Genomic DNA, 21,940 nt, shown 5'->3' on the forward strand with positions numbered 1-21,940 from the left:
TAAATTCCCATTTTCAATTTAAATTTCTAAACCTATTTTCAAACTAAAATACCACCCAACCATCTAAGAATATGGTAAGTTCCAGCTGGATTAGGAATTCTTAATTCTCTAACGGTCACTACAATCACCTTACTGATTCTATATATTACAATTACAAACATCGACCTATTTGGAAACACCACCATTTCTGTAAAACACATTTTATCTGAATGCGCTACACTTCAGCAATTATCGGCAAAAGTACCCCTAATTCTATTTGACATGGTAGATCATATGCTAAATGGAATAAAGTCGTATAACCATATATAACAATTTTAATTTTCAAACCGTGTTAAGTCAAAACCATGTAAAAGCAGAATTAGGTGTATTTTCATTTCACAAGTCTCGACCAATCCACCGCCCTTTTAGTCCCTCTAAAGACAGTTGTAGTTGTAACGCTAGGATAAGTTAATAAATAAATAATATACATATTCTGTAGATATCTTTAACAAGATAAAGATTAAGGTTATGGGCTATAGCTGAGATTTAACTAGCCATATCTTATAATTTTATGTATTTTTATTTATTTAATATAAATTTAATTTTTTTTATATATTTTATTATTTATTTTTTATTTATTTACTTATTTTAATCACTTTGAAGCTGCACAAAAATAAAAAACATTACAATATGCAACATTATCAACAAAAAGGCAAACTCTGTTATCGTTCCCTTCAGATGGTGGAATTCGATTGAAGGTCTGTTGTAAGTTTAGCTGAAAATTTGCAGTGTAGTCTGCACATAGACACGTACACAGTGAGTATCTGACTGACGTACTTTGGGGGCTGACTGATATGGGTGGATCCCAAAATGCAGTGCGCTGGAAGCCCTGCAGCCGCTTGCTTGTCCAAGCGATGTCCGAAGCGATCTGCGAAGTGTTTGCCGGGGACCAACACGCTTGATTGCATTGCTTGGCGGCAGGCGAAGAGGCGAGCATTGGACATTGGGAATCGAGTCCCATGACTATCTCTTCCTCTTCGTCTGCGTTTTCGTTTTGTCTTGGCCATCAGCCTCTCAGCAGCGTCGTCATTGCCGTCGTCCATCTTAGCGCAAGGTACGTCAGGCACACTGGCAGACACAGACACGCACACACACACATGTACATACACATAGAAACACAGAGACAGACTGATGGAGGGAGACTCGCTCCAGCACTCTCTCATGCGATTCGTTAGCTTTGGCGGCGCATGCGCATAAATCACTCCGCACGTTTTGATCAGTCGCTGGCGCGCAGGCGCGGCTTGGCATCCTTTCTGTCTCCCCGCATCTCCGCAGCTCTGCCTTTTTGCTGCGTTTCGTTGATTAATAATTAATTTGCGTCTTCTCGCCGGCCGTTGCCCATTTCTGTGTGTGTGCGTATATGTGTATGTGTGTGTGTGTGTGTTTGATTGCCTGCGGTTGTCGTTGCTGCTGTTGCTCACCTGACGACGACTGACTCCTTTATAATGAACGGTTTGTTGTTTGCCAGGACATTCGTCGTACATCATCCAAAAGCTTGCGCCCGCATTGCCGGCTGATTGCTTTTGCTCACAGGTTGCTCAGCCTCCTGTCTCTGTCGCTGTCGCTGTCTCTGTGTCGGTCTCAGTCTTAGAGTCAGAGTCGGAGTCGGAATCGGACTTGAAGTCACTCCCAGACTCTGGGCACCTTTCGAACTTTGGTTATAAATTCGCCAGGCAGGTATTTAATACACCCAGCAACAGCAACCACATGAAGGTTGCCGCATAAATTAAGCGAAAGGTGTTTATACATTTCGACAATAAATCAATTAGCAAATTTATAATTATTATTTTCATAAATCTCGCCCAGCTACAGCAGCAGACAACAACAATGAAGCACCATTAAAATATTTTTTAAATGCTGCATTCCAATATCTTGATCTTGATAAGCAAAAAATTCAGCGCAGATTAATGGAAAAGCACTAATTTGTATTATTATTATATTGTTTTTACTTAAAGTTCAAATTTGATTTTCTTGGGAACTCTATAATGAGTTTAGCTTTAGTATTTTAAAGTTTTTGTATTTAATCTGTGAGTCTTGTAAATATTATTTAATCGAATCTGAAGTTTCAGGCTTGGTATTTGTTTAGAATATTGTGTTCCAGAGTTTGTTTTCTAATTAATTTATACAATCATTAATCAGTACTAACCACATTAAAAATATTAATAAATATATAATATTTAATTCTAAATTACTTTAACAAGCTCCTATTTGATTATATTTCAGATTACATATTTTTATATTAATAAATTTATAATATTTAATTCTTAATTACTTTAATATGATTTCATAATATATTAGATTATATATTATATAATTTCAAATTGTTCACGAATGAAAGAACTAAGCAATTTAATTTTTATATGTTATTAACAGTTCGATTATTAGCGGATTTCATTGTAAATCTCCATTGGACAAGCTACAAGTAATTCACTCATTTCCTACAACATTATGATTTCTAACCAGAATTTGAGTTTACTATTTAAAGCTTTTATTTTCACAATTATATTGGCAACATCGGGTTCTAAATATTGGATATAGACTTCCTTGGGCCTTAAAAAGCCTTACTTTTTAATTATTTTCCTTTTTAAAAAATAAAACTTAAACTTAAACTAACACGCCAGAATAAAAATTTCTTAAAATTCGTTCAGTAGTTTATTTGTTCCTTGTCTGTACACCTAATTGAGCGGCATTTCAAGTAAATTCTGCGTTCACTCAACTCAGTTCGAAATTCAAAGCACTCAATTCTTTCAAAGTGAGAATTTCGAACACTTGCCTCTCTCAGCTCGCTCAGCATTTACTCTCGCTCTTCGAATACTTTTCGAACTCGGAAGCAGCTGTTGTCTGTGACGCTTGTGCCTCTACGGATGCTTTTGCAAAGTGTGCTGTGCTAAATAAAGTGAATTTGTTTGTGTAGTGCGCGTTTATTGCACTCCCAATTGTTATTGTTGTTAAAGCCAAGTGCGCAAATACTAGCAGTTACCAATGTTACAGTTCAGACCTTGTTTTGTGTGCTTAAAGCAATAAAACTAATGCACTGCATACCAGCCGGTAAGTGATATGCCTAATTGTTTTTTTTAAATATATTTACATTAATTACGGCCCTGACATTTGGTATTGCTGTTACATTAGTGGTAGCGTGCAACAAACGGGCTAAGTTTAGTTATTATTTAGCTTTTATTTAATTTCAACACAAATCTCTGTTTGTTAGCTGCATAAACAAAGCGGCTAAAACAGCTGTTTTAAATGCTTCAACCTCTCTACGTCACTTCGAAATGTGAGAGTCAAAGAGAGATTTTCGAAAAACATTCAAGACGCGCGCTCATATTTGTCGAGTGAGTGCGTGAGTGTGTGAGTGTGTTCGAAAATGAGCATTTTTTATATATTTGCAGTCGCTGTCGAATTGAGTGGTTTTATGGCCGTTACAATTGAATTTTATTTTTATAACTTTTAGATTTCTTTGCGTAAAAAAACAATTGAGCTTGTGGGCTAATAAATGTTGCTTTATATTTACATTGTAATAAATTTTGATACAATAAAGAAATTGTTATATACTTACGTACATACATACATATGTTTGTATGTACCATAAAAAGTAAATTTCGTGGGTAGATAAAATCTTAATTAACTATTAGCTGACTGAGCACACAATTGCTTTATTACTTTGTTCACTCTCATGGCTTTTGGCATGAAACAAAACCGGTTATATATGTATATAAATTTATTTTTTCGTAATGCTTTCTGTCTAGGGCGGAGCAGAAATTGTGCTTCGTTAAATGCTCAGCTCCTCTAGCAAGCAGCTCAAACGAACTAAGTTTCTCTGTCTCGCTCGCTTTCATTTGGCAACATCTGCATTCGTACGCCTGTCAATCAATCACCTGTGGACGCGGCCATCTCTCTGGCACAGCAACAAAAACAACAACACATTATAGCAGAGGACTCACTCAGTTCTTCATGCTGTTGTTGTTGAGAATGTACATTTTGAATTTAAAATATTCTACAGAGACCTACAATAGGAAATTAAATATTTTTTTTAAATTTTAATTTTATATTTTTATAATATAATAATATTATTATAGGCATACAACAACGTTTTAATGAACTTTTGTAAGCTAAAAAGCCTAAATAGTAAAAATCCAAACGCCTCTGACTCGATGGGGCAATTTTGTTTGCCATTAGTGATAAGATATTGCTGGAATCTTATAGACAATTTGTTTATCGATTGTTTTTTAATCAATTCTCTTTTCTTTGCAAGCAAATTTTGTACACTTTTAGAAATTCGTTGAAAATTTAGGTGCACTGAGAGCAGTCTGCTGCTTTTATTTGCAGTCTGGGATGATTTGTGAATTTTTTCTGCATTGAATTAAAAACAACAGCTTTAGCGAACACTTTATATGGTAGTCTATCTCCCTCCCTCTCTCTTTCTCTTTGCAATATTTGAATCAGAAGGATTTTAAGCCCGTACTTGGTTCGAAAAGGTGCCTAACTCTTAATCAATTGGAACTATAACTTGTAACATGAAGATAATGGAAATATTTCAGCTTGTCAAGTTTTCTTCTGTGATTTTCTGTTATCAATAGAATCTTCATAAGCTTTGTAAGCTTGGCCATCAACTGTTTAGACTTTCACCGAATGATTTAACCATATTTCCGAAATTATATTATCACAAAAAATATACATCAAATTTGATCAAATCAATATGTTTTTAGCCCTGTATCAACAGCACTATTTATTGATCTATTAAATAAATAAATAAATGTTTAAATATCCCACAAATCCCTAAAGTGTTACAAGGACATTTCCACTCATAACTAAAAGCCTTTTTTGATTAAAAAAAACGTTGCGAGCTGCTATGAAGAAGTCTTGGTCTGGTAAAAACAACGTTAACGTACAAAAATTTTAAATAATTTATCAGATTTAGCTCATTTTGATACAACCTTAGCAGCAGCGTTTCAGAATCATTTTTTTAAAGAACCAGAAGAAAAGTAAAGGAATATGCTTGTCTTTAGACTCCACAACGATTATTTTCCAGATTGCACTTCGATCAAATTTGTGTTAATATTTTTCTTGAGATCTACCCTTTAATCTCTCGATGGCTAGAAGAGAACTAAGTCCATTCAGCGGACAGTTGCTTTGAACTAATTTCAGCCATTTGGGAGGTTGATAAGATGAAGAAATTGTAAATTCCTTTCTAAGAATGGTGCTGATTTGAATTTTCATTTACAACAATATTTAAAATATCTTCGGGTAATTTCAAAGCTGGAGAAGTATGGTTGTTTTTCCCTCCAGAAAGCAGTTCTTACCTTCTGGACCTATTCCCAAAGATGTAAATACAGGTTCTTCAAAGAACCAAAAGAAAAGTTAAGGAATATACTTGTCTTTAGACTGCATATATTCCTATATATATTTACAATTTTTTTTTTATCTCAGCTCTAGGAGCTTTACAAGAACAATTATTTTTGTGCCAGCATTCCCAGAGGTCATTTCAGCAAAAATGGAATTTTAATCAGCATAATTTTCAAGCAAGAAAAACATACTACCGAGCTGGCCACCCTGCGCCAAATGCGCGCTCCTGATCCTTGATACTGCTGCTATTGTTGTTATTGGTGCGTCAGTCGCCGCTGATGTCATAAATCTATCAAGTTTAATGGCCGCATCAGCACTGCACATAATTTTATGTATTTTATGCTGCAAATGGTAGTCAAACACCCACAACGACCCACACAGCACACAGTACACAGCAACCCTCTGGCCACCCAACCCCAAGCCCCAGCCCCCCTCCGCCACCGGCCTAGCAGAAAGGACGAGCGCACGAATTTCACGCACATCTCAGAAGACTCACAAATTTCATAAAGTGGCAATTCAATCAATCAATTCTGACAGCAACCACCGGCTCCGGCTGTGTGGCTGTTTGGTGGTGGTGGGCTGTGGCGCCAGGGTTGTTGGACTTGGCCATTTTACCGTTATGCGCACGTACACAATCACACAATTCAACTGATTTGCTCGAGCGAAAAACAAAAGCAGAAACAGCAACAGCAACAGCAACAGCAGCAGCAGCAACAGAAACAAAAAAGTCCGTATGCATAAATTTTAGCCCTGACATTGGCGCAGCGTTTGCAGAACGGGCACCCAACTTTTCCTTCAAGATGCCAAGACGTCATTTAGTCAGTCAGTCAGTTAGTCAGTTAGGCAGGACGAGCGCCGAGACGCTGCCAGTTGGCAGTTTAAATATTTTTTAATTGCCTTTCGTGCCAAAAGAGAAAGACTCGCACATTAACCTCTACACCCCCATCCCCATCCCCACCCGCCATCCACCAACTACCACTCAAATGAAATGAGCAACGTCTTCCCCACACCACCCCATCCCGCCGCAAGGCTCTTGTCTTCAGTGCGCCGAATTTAGAGACCCACCACCCAAATGACAGACTTTCCAGCCTGGGCCCAGGCAGCCCTTGCCCGCCTTGTTCGAGCCCAAGCCGTCACTTTTTTCTGTTATTATCCTTATTTATTTGTGTTTCGTTTCTGTTTCAATGTTCCTTCGCTGGTCCTTCGTTTCTGTTGTCTTCTCTGCGTCCTCATAGTCGTCAAGGGCTTTCAATAAACTTTACAAAAATGCGCTCGAACAACTTTTAGGCAAAAGCGTTGAAACAAACATGGCAATGGACTGGACAATGGAGATTAGAATTTAGAACAAAGGCGTTATAATGATGTTTCGGGAAGAGAACTTTTAGAAATTAAAGAAGGATCTTTACCTCTGAAAAGTTCAAGCCATCTTAGTTAGTCATTTTAACTCCGCAAAAAAAAAACACTGTCTTCGAAAGAATGCTAAGCTCTACAGCTAGAAGATGAGAAAAAGATCTTAATCCACTCCACATTTCTGGCATCTTAGGTAGACATTGTATTTACATCTTTGGGAATAGATCCACAAGTTAAGAACAACTTTCTGGAAGGAAAAACAACCATACTTCTCTAGCTTTGAAAGTACCCGAAGATATTCTAAATATTGTTGTAAAATTTCCAATTTCTTCATCTCGTCAACCTCCCAAACGGCTGAAATTAGTTCAAAGCCGGACAGTTGGTGAATGGACTTAGTTCTCTTCTACAAGTAGTTCTAGTTCTCTTCTCTATTTGATATTATTGATCAGCATGTCTGTCATGAACCTATATAAGTAAAATAATCTCTATCCCTCTCTCTCTCTCTCACTCTCTCTCTCTCTCTCTCTCTCTCTGTCACTCTCTCTAAACTTCAGATATAGATTCTTTTGTCGATCTATATAAACAGAGCAGAGCAGCTATGAACAACAAATTAACAAAAACTTTTGAATTTAAATTTGAAACATTTTTTATTTTTCAAACAAAACGTTATTTACATGCGTGAACAAAATAATTCAGACAGAACAAAATCCATCCTGCTTCCCTTGATACTCTATTGTTTATTTTAAAAGGAATTTATTATGATAATTATACTTCCTTATTATATACATATGTATTGGAAAACGTATATTTCCGCTCCAATTGTTTCTTTCAAAGTTTAATAGAATTAAATACTCCAGCAGAACAGTATTATAATAATTTGTGAATGTAAAACAAATGTTCAATAAAAAAGCACATTAATAGTGAGGCAAAGGTGGAAAGGTTTTCGACTTGTCTAATCGCAAGACACCTCCAAGGCGCCTCCTTTAATAATTCTGGCTGACAGGACCAATTTCGATGCAAAATGGCTGCGCGTCGTAGGCTTATTAAAATGGATTGTGAAAATTAAACAGCAGCAAGCCAATGAAAGGAACCACAACTGTGTGAGAGAGGATGAAATGGAGCAGAGCGGTGGAAGCTTAAGTGCTGGGCAGAGCGGTCGCAGGACCTTCGCTGAGGAGGGCTCAGTAGTGGCGGCAATTACGGAATGATTGAATGGTAATTTCAGCAGAAAAGTTGTGCCGCCTTTTGTTTCGCAACAACTACAACAACACCCACAGCATAAATTCCCATTATTTATGGGGCAGTAACTGTTTGTGATATTTTATTTTTGCGCAAGGAGAGGATAGCGCACAAGCCGCCAATGCCGCCGACGCCGCATAATTCTCGTCCAGGCGCCGCAACTTAACAAAGAAAAAGCATTGCGGATGTTTGGAATTAATTGCCCGAACCCCCTTCCACCTCTGCCCCCCTCCCACTCACTCCACCACCCATTCGCCCATACAACGAAATGGAAATCGCACAAACAAACAAACAAACAAACAAACAAAAAATTGTTTTAATTAATAAATTGAATGTGTGCGAAAATTGAAAGGATTTCTCCGGCAGAGTGAGTTGTGGTTTGTGTGTCGTCGTCGTTGTTGTTGTTGTTGTTGGGCGCAGCATTCATCTTCGGCTCTCACTCGCAGGCACTCGGCTCATTTTGTATGCAAATGATTTATGCCAAAAAATTGCTTGGCAGCCCGGCCACGACTGGATTAGATTGCTGGCCCTCCCGCAGCCCTCCTGCAGCTTTCCCTCGCCAATCAAGCAGCGCAAATGAGCGAACATTTCCCAGAAACGCTGAGGTCGCCTACAATTTCTCAATTGTGTTCAGAGATGGGAGATGGTGGGTGGCGGCTGCCGGATGAGAGTGGAATTGGACCGTGCGCGCTTTTTAAAATATTTACTTAACATCCTATTATCCTTGCCAGCTAATGTCACGCGGACGACCCTCGCTTGTATCAACATTAAAACGATAAACTTGCCACACACACACAAACACACACACACACACACACAGCAACATTACGACGCCGACAACAACGACAAAAAATGCAAAGGACGAAGGACACGTCTTGTCTGTCACACCAAAATGTCACCGCGGGGTGAATTACTGGCGCAGAGAAAAATGCAAAAACAAAAAGGAAAGCAAGGCGGTATAAATGCTGCGATTGTGTTTAGTAGACTAACAGATGTCCTGCAAGAACAAAAAAACTAACAAGATTTATGGATATTACTATAACTAGATACCATACTATAACTACTTCAAACAATTTCTAATTGAATTGTCAACTGTTTTTAGCTTGGGCTTTTAAAACTTTTTGAAAAATTATTCATAACTAATTTTCGACTTTGGTTTTTAGTCTTTAATATGCTCCTTGACAACAGGGTTAATAATTGGTTGTAAATAAAAAATTATTAAATAAAATATTTTCTAACCAAGGCCTTGATATGCTCTAAAAGAATGTGGTTGAAAAATTCCAGGATATTGAGGAAACAAAGCTCATGTCTTTAAAACAATTAATTGTTAAATAAATTTGATTAAATTTTGATTAATTATTGTTCGTCCCTTAAGAAAATAAGCGGAGATACAATAAATAAATAAATAATGTTAATAAAAATATATATCTTCAAAATTTCCGTTTTTATTTAATTTTAAAAAGTACTTCATAGGTTAATTTTTTCGCATTATTAATTCGAGGGTCGTAAGAACTCTCTATGAAACATTCCCAAATTTTTAAATTATGTTTATAAACATAATTGAATGCTGAAAGTAGATTAAGTTTTGATTAAATATTGTTGGCCCCTTAAAAATATAAGCGGAGATACAAAAAATAAATGAATAATGTTAATAAAAATATATCTTTGAAATTTTCGTTTTTATTTAATTTTAAAAAGTACTTCATAGCTTAACTTTTCCGAGAGTCTTAAAAACTGTGTACAATATTGAAACTTTTCTCTATTTCTGAACTATTTTAATAAACATAATTGAATGCTGTAAAAAGTTGTAAGCAAACGTCCACAAAAATTAGAAATACCCGCTCGACAACAAGTTTCATGTTTGCAGGGCATTCATGAAAAAATCCCTAAACAGAATGTGAAACAAAAGCGTGCGAGGCAGCCGTGTGTGCAGTGTGGGAGCGAGACAAGAGAACAACAAGAGGCCGGCAGGACACGCGCTACAAAGCAAACAAACCAAAAGAGAGAAGGAGCGAGCGATGATGGTGATTGTGACGATGCAGAGAGAGAGGAAATATGCCAAGCGTGTGAGTGATTTATGGCGAGGCGAGTGACGAGGACGAACCAGAATTCTTCAGGATAATGCCGACATAACGAGATTGTTTTATGTACACATTTTCCTCCTCGTTGTCCTCAATGTCGTTGGCTGTGCCTGGTCGGGTCGGGTCGCTTCGCCTCCGCTCGCCGCATAGGGGACCCGAGCAGCGATATTTCGGGTGGGCGGAGGCATTGTGTAATGACACATTTTGCAGGCAGACAAATGGGGGCGATATATGTATATATGCGGGCATATACTATATGAGTGTATATCTTATGTGCTTGTGTGTGTAAGTGTTGGAGAATGCTTTATCTGTTGATGTGAATGTGTATGTAAATGTGGACATAAGCGGCAATGCTTATGCCCAAAGGACTTTCAATCAAACACGTAATCCTTATTCAGTGCGTTAATGAGCTGCACATTAATTTGTCACCGAAAATGACGCACCTGCCTTATTTATTTGTTGGGTTTCTCATTCGGTGGATCCACAAAATAAGGCATTTATGTCTTGTGTGTTCTACTTTTTACATTGCAGCATACGCTCATTGTTTTATATATCAATATGTCCTTGAAATAAATACTTTGCTGCTCATAAATATTAAAAAACTTGTATAAGTTATTTATTAAGCTTTACACTGTTGATTGTTGTTAACCATTTTTATTTCTATTGTTAACCATTTTATTTCTATTTAATTCAGTAGAAAAGGCTAAGCTGCCTGTACTCTTAACATTAAGATATCCTTACCACACTGGTTAATTCATAATGTTTTTAAGAAATGTGAATAAATTCAAATACAATACTTTTCTGCTCCGTTTCCAAATGACGGTTAAGTCTGGTATGCATTTAGTAAATACCGAGTCTATATAAATAGTCTATATAAAAATATAAAAATAAATCAATATGGGATAAATATCACTTGTTTTACTTCTGCAATCACTTAAAGTGTTATTCGAAGTTTCTTGATTTTGTTAGCTTATTATTTTAGTAAGCAATCACATCAATATACAGCACTACTAACAACATAATAAACGAACCTTGACCTCAAGCCTAAAACGTTAAAGAAATACTTAATAAAGCTCGCTGTAACCAACAAAATGTAATGAAGAAGCAGCAATACTATTTATTTATTGTAGTAAACAATGATGTTTTAAATAGACACAACAAAAGTTCAGTCGGTCTGAAGAATGTTCTTGACTATAAACTGTATTTAAGTTTTGCACTCACCAGCACTATAATTCCCAACTGGCTGCAGCAAGTCTAGAATGGTTAGAAAGTTGCTTTCAGTATGGAAAAATTTTCTCTTGGAGTTTTCCGGCTCATGGTTATTATTGTGTTGGTAAACCAGTCATGACCTAGAGCCAGTCACACCTGCTAAATATGGTACATTAGATCTTAAACCAAAGAAGATATTGTATAATGCTCGCGAATTAATCAATGAATACTTAATAATAAATTTTCTTTTAGTGCTACATATTGTTAAATACCGAAGTTCTTCTTCATTGAACTGTAGTAGCTACACTGTCTGTTACGAATATGTCAGTGTTTTAACAGCTGGATTAACAAATTATTATTAAGGAGACTTTAAGAAAATTGTTGATACATATAATCAACGAATATCCGAAAACATAAGAAGAGAAAACTGATTTTAAAAAGAGAAAGAGTTTCCAGAATATCACTTTAGTTGCATTCCCGAGAATTTAAATATAGTGCTGTGATTAAAATATATTAAACATAGAATAAATAAGTACATTTACTTATTATTTATTGTGTATTTATTTAAGTTAATATCAATCAATATATGTATAATATTAATATTAAAATACTACATAGAGAGAGGTTTTTGTATTTTATTTTCATTTCGCCTCTTTTATTTTGATAAAACTTAGTACCCATTCATGCATAATTGTGTAATAAACTTTTCTATAATGCCTAGACATACTATATGTATGTTTGTGAGGCACAAGTATGAGTTATGAGGGAACCTAGCAATTATAAATACAATACATACAACATTTTCAGGCCATACAGCTTGCTCACATCAACGTTCTATTAGGTGGTGTATACATACATATGTATATAGTATGTATGTATGTATTGTATGTGTTTGGAAGCATTCTTCATAATTTCTAATTCCAGCTAAAAATAATTCTAAACATTAAGTAGAAATTATTTAAAAAACTTTTTTCCAAAATTTACAACTAAACGACGCAACTGAGGCGCAGCAACAACAATAGCAGAGCCCCCTCAAGCTCCAAACCCCCCACCCAACCCATGCAACCCGGCACCACCCCCACCACAAATGACGTCGATACAAACAAATTCTCATTAATGGCTCACGACGCTGAGCCGAGAAGGCCCAAAATGGTACCCAGAAGTGTACCCCAAACGCATTGTGAGCATGTAAATGAGTCGGCGTTGCTCTTGGTAGTGGAGTGGGTGGCTGAGTGGGTGGGTGGGCGTTTGTCCTTGGGGGTGGTGGCTGGGTAGGTGGATGGTTGGTTCGTTTCTGGCGAATGGCTGGCTGGCTGGTTGGCACAAAATATGATTTTGACAGAAAACAACAAAACAAAATCCATAATTCAGGATAAAACATAATTCCACATAGCAACAGCAGCCAGCAACAACAACAATAACAACAACAGCAGCAACAGAAAAGGCAAAAGCAAATACACAGACGCTTGGCTCACTGCATGCCAAAGAAAAAGGAACAGCAGAGCGAAAAAATGAATTACGGTAAATAATGGTATACAGAGTCGCGCTGCGCCAGCAAATGAGAGTGGAGTGGAGTGTGAGCGAAGCAGTTACAGTTATTTATTAAATCCCTTTACGCATTTTCATAATAATTTCAAAAAATATTTTAAATGCGAGAAATGCGCAAACAAACAAAGGTTGAGGACGACGTCGACGACGAGGACGACAGCGACTGCGACGACGACGCCCGCCATCCTGTGATTCATGTCAGTGTCGCTATATGTATATGAGTGTGCTCTTGTCTATGTGTATTTGTGTGTGTATGTGTGTGTGTGTGCGCATCATTAAAGTTTTATGCAAGGAGCTGCTCGCTCAAAAACAACAACACAACAACAACAGCAACAACAAAAACATTAGCACTCATCATAAACAGGACAAACGAGCGTGAATTTAATCCCTTTTTGGCAGAAAAATCATAATTTCTCGCCAAGCTCTGAAAACGGGCGAAAGCAAAACAAAACAAAACAGAACAGAACAGATAGGAGCGGGTACAAAAGGAAATAGAGGAGACCAATTGCAGTTGTAGTGTTAGGTCAAGCCGACTGGCAGAGCTATTCCAACTTCTTAAAGGACTTATTACCATTATCACTTTTTTTTAATTAACAAATTTTTTTTATTGTCGGCTTAGGTGATAATAAGTACTATATAGAACTTTATAATATACGTTATAAGCTAAAAATAAAAAAGCTTAAATAGGAAAAATCTAATCAAATTACAATTCTGTCTAATAACAAACATGCTTCAATTTAAAAACAATCGGATGTTCTGAAGCCAAAAAAAATTATTTTAAACTTCACTTTTCCCAGTTGTAACAAAATACTTTCTTAATTTAAGGTTGATGAAAAATAAAATTTTTTGGTGTTATATTTTATTTATTCAACAGAACTCAAATAAAAATAATATTCAAATAAATCGCATTAATTTATGAGGAAAGGTGCGAAAGCGGCTAAAAAGATTCCACGTCCTAGATCTCCCATATAGAACAAGATATAGAAATATGTAAATAGGTATATACGGATTCGGCTCACTGAAGCTCATAACGTCCTGTTAATTAAGAAATTTATGTTAATAAAATTTGTTTATTGTCTAGGTTAAGACAGATTGCAAATAAAATGAAATTATAAAAAAAATAAATAAATAAATAAATGGCATTGATTTATGAGGAAAGGTGAAAGAAGGTCGCATCAACATTTTTGTGGATAGCCAGGCAGCTATAAAATTCCTTCAGATGGCCATCATCATCTGCTCGAAAAATGTTTTGACGACCAAAAACCTGGACATTACAACAGATGCATAAAAAGCAAGAAACCGGAAAAGGGAGCGATCGAGACGCAGGAAAAGCTTGCATGACACTGCCCATCAATTCCAATTCCATCATAAAATAAATCAACGCACAAAGGATTGATCTCCGAACTGAATTCTAATACGGGTATTAGACCGGGCTAAGGACCAACTAGGTCTATATCATACAGATATTAAATTGTCAGTAGAGACTTTATCTGTTCGTTTATTTCAATGTGTGTTGGGGACAGATAAGTTTTCCATTGTGCTTATTATTAATTAAAATGAAAATCAGTTCTGTTTCTAAAAGGAATTTTTATAATAATAATATAATCATTATATAGAATACCATTCCTATTGTAGCGAAATAAAGTTCTATAAACGAATCAATTGACGTCTTTGGTAGAAATTTAGCCATCAAACATAAATAGATTTAATTAATTAATCGTTCGAAACTATGTAGCATTATTCATGAAAATAGCAGCATGTCTGGATAAGTTTTTAAAATATTGAGCATTCACAATTAATATTACAACTAATTTGATTCCAGGAACTTAAAACCTTAGTAATTAAAAAAAAAAAACAGCCGAAGAGCTTCTTAGACTCTGTCTAAGAATGTCCTTCAATGGCAATCGAACAGTATTTAGTGAAACGTAGCGCATCCTGAGACGAGCGCGCAGAAGGTAGAGTAGAAATGAAAATGACAGCACGAAAAATAATTCTAATCTCCTCATGAATATTCCTTTTGGATTTTCATTTTGCAAAGAGTGTCGGGCAACGTAAAGCGTCAACAAAAAGGACAACATGACCCAGAGCAGAGCAGAGTGGAGAGGAGAGATAGAGATAGAGAAAGCTAGGCGGATGGGGTTGGTAATTGGGGAGATGGGACGGCGTCACTTTGGTCGGTGGCGGCGACGGCGGCGGGGCACTAGAAGAAGAGGCACACAATGGAACTTTGGCAAATGGCAAATAACGGTGGCAGTCGTTTGTTATTTTATTTTTTATTTTTATTTTATTCTATTTTCACTCGCACTTAGGCGACACGGCGACGAGGCGACGAAGAACTCGTCGTCGGTCCAACACTTCTCTGATGGGCACTGTCGTTCAGGGGTCTCCGCAGCCAGTGTCCTCGTTTTGTCTTCGTCATCCTTGCCGGGTCACCCCGTCGTCACCCACCCGGTCACCCCGTCGTCGCAATAGCTCTGTCGAAATTATAAACTTGGCTGCTAAAGAAGGTTAAGTGATAAATTAGCGCCACAGCCCACGACCATTGGACCTGCTTTAGAACCGAGCAGAAGGGGCAGGAGCTACTTGTATGTACTAGGTGCTTGGAGTCATTGTCATAGACAAAATTTGAAGGCTTCATGCACGAGTGGACTCCTCAGTACAATTTCTCTCTATTTGCGTTGTTGTTGTAGAAGAACTAAATATGTAGATAGGTAGTAATACTATGCATACCTAAAAGTATATACTTTAGAAAGACTGCCGAATCTAATTCTATTTATATAAGTAAATCTTTAATAATCAGCCTAAAAGAAAAGAAATCCATCCATGGAAAGTACTTAACGCTCCAGTCCTTTGTTGTTTACAATTTTCTGCATGAGTTGATGGAGGACGAAAAAGTGCAAGCACAGATTTTAATACCTCACCCTATCTTTGCCGTTAGTTTAATGACTAATTTTGTGGAAGCATAGAAAACATTGGCCCGAGTGTTTGTAAAACATTTTAATTGTATTGCACGATAGAAATTTGTTTTTTATAATTTAAATGTATTTATTTTAACAAAATGCTGCTACCTCGCCCTTTTGTCTGAAAGAATATTAAGTTGGCTGCCTAAAAAATTGACAGGAAAACTGACAAAACCGACAGCAACTGACATATCCGAATTCTATACTAGTATATAGTATGTATAAACGAGCATTGCCAGTCTAAAGCATCAATCGTTTTATTTAATTTTTTATATTTATGTATATACCGATATTTTTTAAAGGTATAACAATTATTTAAGATGCATTTTACATTATTATTTTATATATATTACGTTATTATTTTAATTTATATGAATTTGAAGAGTAATTTTTTCTTTAACTGTCCCGGAACTGTCATAAATATCTGAATATCTTTATTGCTAAGGTTACCAGCTAGGTTTTGATAGAAACGAGTGTAAAGAAAAAAAATTGTTCTCTAACTATCCATTTTTCAATCTGTTTTTTTTTTCAATTGCTGCTTTATTTAAGATCTGTCGAAAAGGGGCAATTATTAAATCATTTCAATCAATCATTTCACAAGATTATCTGAATTTTTCTAATTTAACATTAATTTTATTTTAAATTAAGTTATTGATGTGGATTAGGAAAAGATTCAAATTAAAAGTTACCCGAAAGACTCTAGTTGGTTCGGAATGGAAGAGTTTGTATATGCTCGGGTATATGTATGTTCAAAGCACTTTTCTCTCTTATTTATTATACAATGTTTGAAAAGAAGATTTTACATATGCTTCCAGTACTGCACAGCCATAGAAACACTTCTCCAAATACCAAAGAACTAGCCTGAGAAAGTGCTTGCTGGACTTACTCGTGTGCTGTAATAAATATTTAAAAATTTATTAAATTAAAAAAATATTTTAAAGTTCATTAATTTATTCAAAATTTTATTCATTTTTTTAAAAATTTATTCATTTGTTTAAAAATGTATGAAATTATTTAGAAATGTATTTATTCGTTTAAAAAATTATTTATTTATTTATTTATTTAAAAAGTACAGCCCCGTCATCTTTTTCAAATTAATCAACCATTCGATTTCTTATCGAGTCCTAGATAAAGATTTCATTTCGCAATTGGAGAGACCTACTTGCCTGATTCCTGTACCTCCAGATGATGTATGTGGCTCTTTTTCTTCGAAATACTAGATTACATTATAGCTGATTGTGTTATGTAAAAATATTTATAAATTATGAAAATTGTTTAATAATTGTAGCCTGTTTCTTCCATCTAATTAAATAGAAGGATGCATTTTGAGGGAAACTCATGTCCATTAAAAAGGCAATATATGTACATACTTGTATGTGATCGAGGTTTTATAAAAATGGCCTACTCTGCTAAACAAACACTTCAAAGCTATATACATACATAATAATTCAAAAGGTGCTGTTGAAGAAATATCTTTTATCTTTTTTAAATAAATAAATCTAGTATGTAATACTAAATTTAATATTAAATTAACGAGTGCTAGTCATTATAGTGCATAAAAGCTCATTTTATTTTTATTTAATTTGTAAAACATAGTTACATCGAAAATAAATCAGCAGAAGCAGCAGCAGTCCAAAAACGTACATCTATCTGAAGAAGTGAAGAATTTTGTATCCTGCGTCATTTTACAGCTACACTTGCAACATGGGACGATGATATTCTAGTCGGACATGTGGGTGTAGGTGATAAATCCATTTTAAATGCAACGTAAATGACACTTAAGTCCAAATGTTTGGTGGACGATGCGCTTCCGCTTTTGAAAGATGCGTGGGTTCCGCAGAAGACGATGACAACCCGAGTCGTAAATACCACAAGTTGTTGATGTTGCGTTAGTTTAAAGCCTAAAGCGAGCATTTTCAATTGGCAACAGCCATAAATTCCTATTAAAGGCATTTACATACCATACTCGTATGTATGTATGTGTGTTTATATGTTTTCTGTCTTCTGTGGCATTCGTGTCTTTTATTCAAATATATAATCCTTATGTTCGATGCCCACTTATAATCAAGACTCGATGTGAATTAAGTATAAGTTCTAATTAAATAAACAGCTGACCGTTTGGTTCATACTGAGTGTCATGTCCCTGGGTTTACGATGCACATAAAATTCAAGATTTTACGACCCGGCCATTATATGACAATAAACAAGCAGAAGAATAGAAGAGATGCCACCCCAGGTGTCAGGATGGTTCTTTGGGCCGTGACAGATTTGTTTTTGTTGTTGTTGTTGTTGTTACAGTTCTTCACCTTTGACGCGGTCAGAGCCGTCTTGTCAGATGTCAAAATTGTTTGTGCCATTTTGATGGCCATAAAAGCGAACAATCACAATAACATTAACAACAACAACAAACGAGCAGGCAAGTCGTCATCAAAGTCGCTTTTTTTATGGTTCTTTAATTGTTGAACTGTGTTCCTTAACTTCATGCGCGTACATAAAATTGAATTTTATGTGAAAGCATAAAGCGAGGCGTGAGTGCATGAGGGCGTGTGCTGGCCGATGAGGAGGGGGCGAAGGGGGCTTCATTTGAGGGCGGGGCCAATCATTTGAAATAGTCAAAGTGACCCGCTGTTTTAGTGTGAAAATCACTTAAGCGCGTTTATCGAATTTACGACTCTGACGACTCCACTCGTATGTGGATATAGCATTCGTTTTACAAGTCACATGAAGTCATGTCCAAATAATTCCACATCATAAAAACCTAAAAGTGATTACAGTAGGAAGAAAATTGCATAATTTTTAAAAAGTATCATTTTAATTAAACATCAATTTCTCGCAAAATAACTGTTTGCTGGTATCATTTAGAAAATCATGAAGAAGTCCCATTTGTTTGAAAATTAAAATTTTCTTTCAATTAGCAATACACAATTTATTTTGTGTAATTTATTTTAACGACAACAAAGCTGTCCATTTAAAAAAATCAAATAATAGAGAACTTAAACTAAATAAAAGTGAAGAATAAAAACGCCTATAGGAATTACAGAAATATGTAATAGCGACTCCGACTCGATGGGGGGAATTTATTTGCCAGAGTTGTCAGAGACGTTATAACAAAAAAGAAATAGAGATGAAGAAATTACAATAACAAATCAAAAACAAATAAATTAAATTAAAATAAATTACTAAAATAATAAAAGATAAAATACAATTAATAAGTAAAAGAGTTTTCGGAACATAATAGAAAATTACAAAAAATTTTGCCATATAAAGTCGACCACACGTTCATTATTATGACGCGCTACTCGCCTTAAAATGGATCTGAGTTGGATTTGTTGAAGTTTAATCATTGATCATTAATCAAAATTTTAATTTTTTGCCCGCCTACAAAAACCCCTCACAAAACTATGTCAAAACGACATGCCAAACGAAATACATACCCAATTAGTGGCTAGATTGGATAACATATGTATTGTTAGTGTCTAAGAAAAAGCATAGATTCCATAAATAATTAATAATGAAGTCGCAACAATAGGAATCTGGACCCTTTTTCGGGGTCTCCCATTGGATCCTCGTTATCGCGTTGACTTGACTTAAACAGAAAAGTTTTTTGTGTAAATTCGAATACTTTTCAATTTCCAGCCCTCTAAGAGTTGACCATGTTGTTACCCCTACCCTACCCCCTTTTGTTGAATTAAAGTCGAATTTTCTGATATTTGTCAACTTTCTGCAATTCCATTTACTTTTCTTGCTACTTTGATACGACTATGTAGTTAAACCAAGTTATCTGTCGACGAGGTATCCTTTGTATGCAATCATTAGCCATATAAGATAGCATCTGCAAATTTTAGTCAAATTCTATATCATATGCCCATGCATGTGCGAGCGTTTTGGCTGCGTCTAATCTGATGATTTATGGAAAATTTAGATTGCACTATAGTCGCATTAATTACGCCTCATAATGAGTGATTTATGCTGCTCTGCTCGACTCGGCTCGATTCGCGTAGCATTGCCGGCTCGCTCGGTTCACACGACTCCGGCACATCCTGTGTCGTTGATAAGAAATGTTGCTCTGCCTGAGGCCAGAAAATCACATTAGCACAAAATGCCATAATTATGCTTTTTATGGCATACACACACACACAGTTATATTCACAGCCAGACGTGTGCTTGATAATGTGTGACATTTTAGCCAAAAGGGCGGTACCAGCACATCAAACACCACTTATCGGCTCGAAGGGTGTGTGTGTGTGTGTGTATATGTTTCGTGCCTCCTGTTAGACTATATAAAATTTTACGTATTTTTAATTCCATTTTATGTGCTCTGTCAATCACACAAATATTTATAGTTTATTGATTTATTGACCCACACATTTATTTCCACCGCCGATTACTGATTTATGGGATTCTGATTGTGAACAAGAAGCGGACCAGTCGTTGCAGAAGGACAGGGCAAAAGGGTATTCCAAAAATTCCGTGAAACGTGAAATGTAGGGGCAGCATGACGACACAAATCGATCTAAACATTGCAATGCACATTGTCTGTCTGGATGAACGCCTAGATTTCGTAAGTAGATTATACAGACTCTTCTATGATCTAGACGAAAGAAGTTTATTTTATTTTTCTCCCTTGCTACAGAATTTTGGCAGTACAGTCCATAATTCCAAAGCTGCGTAAACTAATAATGAGAAATTCTCTGTATTTGTTTTGAATTTCATCAAAGTCGGTCGAATCTAAAAGAAAATTATGCGCTCTTTTTCTTCTTCTTTATATAACTTACACTGCCTTTCAACTAGGTTCAACGATTTTCAAAAGTTGAAATAGTTATATCTTTTGAACCAACTCCTCAATTTTGATCAAATAAAATGTTATGATAATAATAATAATTTTAATTTATGAGGCAATATATATTAATGTGACTAATTTTAAAACGTTGTGCATTATTGTCTCTTAAAAATGGTTGTGGTTTAATAGAAACATAACATGTTTTTATTTTAATTCCTATAATAATAAGAGACTTAACTACATATCAAACGAACAATCTGTATATACTTAAAAAAAAATAAATATAAATGTAATAAACAAAAATAGATTTAAATGCGAATATTAGTAAAATTAAATACGTTTTCTTTTTCAGAAAATTCAGTTCAGAAAATGCAGTCCTACCTATTTTCAGTTCTGAACTCTCGTAATAAAATGATTTTAGATTTCTTTATCTGCAATAACTTCCTTTTGATAACCCCAGATACGGACGCATTCCATGTGAGCTTGCAAACAAATTCTTTTCAACCGATTTCTTTCTAGAAAATTAACTAGACTTGAATTGGTTTTCAAACTAGGAGCAGATCCCATTTGAAAAATTATTTTTTTTTTTTTTCTCTCCCTTTGCACGCTTCTTTTTTTTCGCTGCCGTTATTATTTATCTAGATTTCAATAATTTTAATGAATATACTCATATGTATATACCAATTTATTATTTATGTAAAAAAACAAAATGTTAAATTGTTACATTTTACACTCTTGATGAAGCTTCCTATTTTTTAGCAAGTTCTTTAAAATTATATTGCATTCGAAATCGTTAGATGCATTTTTCCCTATTTTTTCATATTTTTCATGTGTTTTTTGTGTAGTGCAAATAATTTGATAGTAAAAAATAAAACCCCCCTGGACTAAATCCTGGCTACGCCCATGCTCTCATCTGTAGTTGTCGCATGCGGAGACCCTCCTTTCATATTTCAAATTTATGTGCAGTATAAGCTGAAATATTGGACGAAATTCTTTGAACCTATTCAATTAAGCAGCAGTGAATAGTATAATTAGTACAAGCTGCAAGAATCGCTAGAACTTAGTTGCCTACCACCAATTGCATTATTTACTGATTTCTTACTGTATTTTTAAGCTTTCTTAAGCCACTGTAGCCAGTTTTGACGGACTGATCGTGCGTGTTTGTAGCATTCAAAATAAAGTCAATAAAAATGGGTGAAGCCATGAAATCGAAATCGAGGCAAAACTTATGAGTCGAATTAACTGCAAATCGTTAACAATAATTCAATGACGACTGCGTCTTCTAGTTTTGCATTTAAGGCGCGGATGTGCATTTTATGCGAATAATTCACGCCAGCCCGAATGGAGGCCTGTCCCGGCCTACGATGAATTCATAAAGTATCTTGCACTTT

General features: G+C 35.5%; 1 protein-coding gene across 1 annotated transcript in view; it reads left to right on the forward strand.

Moving 5' to 3' along the window:
• The first annotated feature begins 3,032 nt into the window (after window positions 1-3,032).
• LOC115626050 (zinc finger protein 585B) overlaps window positions 3,033-21,940 on the forward strand; it is a 60,230-nt gene continuing 41,322 nt past the window's right edge. Inside the window, exon 1 of the mRNA XM_030521302.1 lies at window positions 3,033-3,087. The gene's annotated coding sequence lies outside the window, so the exon portion shown is untranslated. The remainder of the gene's footprint in view (window positions 3,088-21,940) is intronic.

This window comes from Scaptodrosophila lebanonensis, unplaced genomic scaffold (assembly GCF_003285725.1).
Source record: "Scaptodrosophila lebanonensis strain 11010-0011.00,11010-0021.00 unplaced genomic scaffold, SlebRS2 tig00000080-arrow-pilon, whole genome shotgun sequence".
Taxonomy (NCBI): Eukaryota; Metazoa; Arthropoda; class Insecta; order Diptera; family Drosophilidae; genus Scaptodrosophila; species Scaptodrosophila lebanonensis.